This window comes from Diaphorina citri, unplaced genomic scaffold (assembly GCF_000475195.1).
Source record: "Diaphorina citri unplaced genomic scaffold, Diaci psyllid genome assembly version 1.1 scaffold1171, whole genome shotgun sequence".
NCBI classification, from domain to species: Eukaryota; Metazoa; Arthropoda; class Insecta; order Hemiptera; family Psyllidae; genus Diaphorina; species Diaphorina citri.
In genome coordinates, this window is record NW_007378600.1 from 57,283 (window position 1) to 61,771 (window position 4,489).

A 4,489-nucleotide genomic window follows, 5' to 3' on the forward strand; every position below is an offset into this window, starting at 1 on the left:
GTTCCCCCTGTCAAACCTCTTAAAAAAAAAAACAAAAAAAACAACAAAAAGGCGTAGGCACAGTATTGACATTTCCATCATATATTTCCAATTTCAAATCCACCCCTGTACGTGACTGGTACTATCTCGGCAACCAATGGAGAATTGACCATTGAGTAATTCATACTATCAACCGTAGGAATGTACGTAAATACTGATAGCACGGCAGATATTATGTGTTGACATAATTTGGCCTCACACTGACGTAGGTACTAACTATCTCGGCAACCAATGGGGAATTGACCATTGAGTAATTCATACTATCAACCGTAGGAATGTACGTAAATACTGATAGCACGGCAGATATTATATGTGTTGACATAATTTGGCCTCACACTGACGTACGAATTCTTTGTTTGCTATGGGAATTAGCGAATGTTGTTTTCATTCATAAAGTGAGGAATATTTGAAATATTTTTGGTTTGACTGTGTTTGTCCACCTTGAAACCTAAGGCGAGCTATTTTTTTCTACGTTTATTCTTTGACAATTTACGTAGGTACTACGCAGGTACCTACTACACCTATAGATATTTGTAGAAATAGACACAATTTTAAAGCATTTCGCAGCCAGCGTAGTTAGCTTGGTTGGCAGGGCGTCTGCCTTGTAAGGCCGCAGCGCGGGTTCGATTCCCGCCCGGGGCGAGCTTTATCCCAAACAGATGATGGGGGTTCATTTTCAGAACAGCTGGCTTTCTCTTATCCCATCTTCCTTCTCCCATCGCTTTCAGGACGATAAGACATTAGCAGTTACAGTTCCCCCTATCACTATCATACCTCCTGAAAAATTCTTGTGATTTTCATCTCTCATCCTACTGTGAAATTGAAATTGGTTTCCTAAACACCGCAGCGTTGAATGGAACTAAACTTAAAGTTGTTAAGCTCAATCTTATCTATTTTTTCTCAATTTATTAATTTTGTATTTTCAAATTCATCACGACAGTTATTTCTTTTTTTGATTCAAAATGGCGGGGCGTGTCGAATTCAATTTACCAAAGCCGTGGATCCATGGAAAGAAGAATTTACCTAATCAATTTGCTTCCGTGTGATTTTGAGGATTCAGAATTTGAGTTTGTTAATTTTATTGTTAGTAAACATGTCAAGCCAAAGATGCTGGAACCTAAGTTATGTTCATAGAAATAGTCACACAATTGGGTATTTTACATAAGTGGTCATTTATGACTAACGAAGCAATTTGGACGCTTCGCGCTTGTGAAAACATCTTGGTCGTACGAAAAAGTATATAAGAGCTAGGTTTAGGTATTACCTGATTGGGCTTAATATTCATACCTAAAAGTAACCTAATATCTACCTTCCTTTATAGTGATAGTGTACGCTTTCTGAATGGGAAAAAAATCAATAAAACTTTTATTAGGAAATACCTAATATACTGGGTGGTTCATCGTGATGTTCTACAAAGCGGATTTCAAACTTGGGACTCTTAGGAGCCAACTTGCATAATAGTATTGATAGGAACAAACCCGCGTCCTCCTTTGGCAAAAAACTCAGTGAAGCTGAGAGCAAAGAGCATAGAGCAAAGACCTTAGAGCTTATTGCTCTCAGTTCTATGCGGTTTGAAGTCGTCACTTCCCTCTACCTACTCGATGCACTATGCGCTCCACCCCACTCTGTTTTCAGCCTTACCACGCGCTTTGACCCCTACGCCACAGAAGGAATAGGGTGAGATAGGTCAGGGAAACTCAAGAGTTCCAGAAACATAGGCAAGATAATTTCATTTTCAGTAAGGGCGAGAGCAAATGTTAATATCTGGGGAAATCAGCTTAACTCCAAACACAAAAAGCCCACTCCGAGGCTTAGGTGTAGAAGCACACAGCCCTAAAGGATGGGTTAAGCTACTACGAATCTACGAAATGTTAATATTCCAAAGCGAAAATCGAAAAAAACGAGTGTCAAATTTTATCGACTTGGGAGGAAATCGAACCTGACCACCCTGTCTGTCTGTCCCGGGGTCACGGATAACCGCACAGGCATGGAAGCCTGTCAAGTGCACCTAGCCCTCCCCATCAGGCACGGCTTAGCTGCTTAGCTTTTGATAGCTGAGCTCCGAGCTGTGGCTTGCATGCTTGGATTGTCAAGGTGTCAGGAAATGACGCCATGCTAAGGTCACTCGCATACGAGTCCCAATTCTAAACATGTTATTGCCAGTCTAGTTAGCTTGGTTGGTACTGTTGGTAGCGCGTCTGCCTTGTAAGCGCTAGGTCGCGGGTGTAATTCCCGCCCGGTGCGGATTTTATCCTGAACGGATGAGGTTCGTTCTCGAAACGGCTGGCTTCCTCCTATCCTGTCTTCCTTCTGTCTTCGATTTTGGGACGATAAGATCTTAGCAGTTACAGTTCCCCCTATCAAACCTCTTGAAAAAATTCGGACCGATTGCAATACTTTCTCATTACCTTGTATAGGTTCCCTATACGTAAAGGTAATAGAAAGTAAAAAAAAGTTTTCTCTGAATAAATTGGCGGCTATTATGCCAGCCGCTCACGCTGAGATTATCTCACGAACTTGGGTCTGTCAGTCGGATAGTGTGTGGCGGAAAAGCTTCCGCTCAGACGGTCTGTACACAGGTCTTTCAGACGACCAGATTATTCGAGGAAATATGTTCTGCAGCCAGTGTGCCAACTGCCTTGGAAGGATTAGGGGGGGAAGGAAGGTATAGAAAGCCTCACACACATTTCGTGTCGCGTATCAGGGGTGTACAAACAGGTCAAACTTTTTAGAGCATATTAGGGGTAATTGCTAGGGTCTTATCTTCCCGAAAGCGAACAGAGAAGGAAGACAGGATAAGAGAAATCCAGCCGTTCACAGAACGAATCTTATCTGTTTAGGACAACGTTTGCCCCGGGCGGGAATCGAACCCGCAGCCTAGCGCTTACAAGGCAGACGCGCTACCAACCAAGCTAACTTGGCTGGCTCGAGTTCATAGGTCGTCGCGACAAATTTCGAGATCAGAGCTCATTTGTGTGAGAAAATGTGAAAAAAATCCCCCAAAAACCAGTTTTTTTGTATTTTTTGCTTTATGGTTTTCTGGACAAAATTTGCACCACCATTTTCGTGTTCCTGGTAAAAAGACCTTTAATTTGATATATAGGTCGACTAGGTTTGGATAAGTCCTTCTATGGGGACAGACAGACCAACCGACAGACAGACGACACCGAAGCGAATACAATAGTCGGTCCCCTATCCCCTATACCTTTTATTATTAGTAATAATAAAGGAAGGACGGACTAAAAAGGCGTAGGCACTGTATTGACATTTCCATCATATATTTCCAATTTCAAATCCACCCCTGTACGTGACTGGTACTATCTCGGCAACCAATGGGGAATTGACCATTGAGTAATTAAGGAGCGCGGTAGCGCTCCGCCCCGCCAAGTCAAGAAAGTTTGACCGCGCTACTAGAGATATTATACGCGACAGGGAAAGTAGCCGTTTTCAGTACTATCAACCGTAGGAATGTACGTAAATACTGATAGCACGGCAGATATTATGTGTTGACATAATTTGGCCTCACACTGACGTACGAATTCCTTGTTTGCTATGGGAATTAGCGAATGTTGTTTTCATTCATAAAGTGAGGAATATTTGAAATATTTTTGGTTTCACTGTGTTTGTCCACCTTGAAACCTAAGGCGAGCTAATTTTTTTCTACGTTTGTTCTTTGACAATTTACGTAGGTACTACGCAGGTACTACACCTATAGATATTTGTAGAAATAGACACAATTTTAAAGCATTTCACAGCCAGCGTAGTTAGCTTGGTTGGCAGGGCGTCTGCAAGGAATATTTGAAATATTTTTGGTTTCACTGTGTTTGTCCACCTTGAAACCTAAGGCGAGCTATTTTTTTCTACGTTTGTTCTTTGACAATTTACGTAGGTACTATAATCTACTACACCTATAGATATTTGTAGAAATAGACACAATTTTAAAGCATTTCACAGCCAGCGTAGTTAGCTTGGTTGGCAGGGCGTCTGCCTTGTAAGGCCGGAGCGCGAGTTCGATTCCCGCCCGGGGCGAGCTTTATCCCAAACAGATGATGGGGGTTCGTTCTCATAACAGCTGGCTTTCTCGTATCCTGTCTTCCTTCTCCCATCGCTTTCAGGACGATAAGACATTAGCAGTTACAGTTCCCTCTATCACTATCATACCTCCTGAAAAATTCTTGTGATTCTCATCTCTCATCCTACTGTGAAATTGAAATTGGTTTCCTAAACACCGCAGCGTTGAATGGAACTAAACTGGTTCGATTCCCGCCCGGGGCGAGCTTTATCCCAAACAGATAATGGGAGTTCATTCTCAGAACAGCTGGCTTTCTCTTATCCCATCTTCCTTCTCCCATCGCTTTCAGGATGATAAGACATTAGCAGTTACAGTTCCCTCTGTCATACCTCTTGAAAAATTCTTGTGATTCTCATCTCTCATCCTACTGTGAAATTG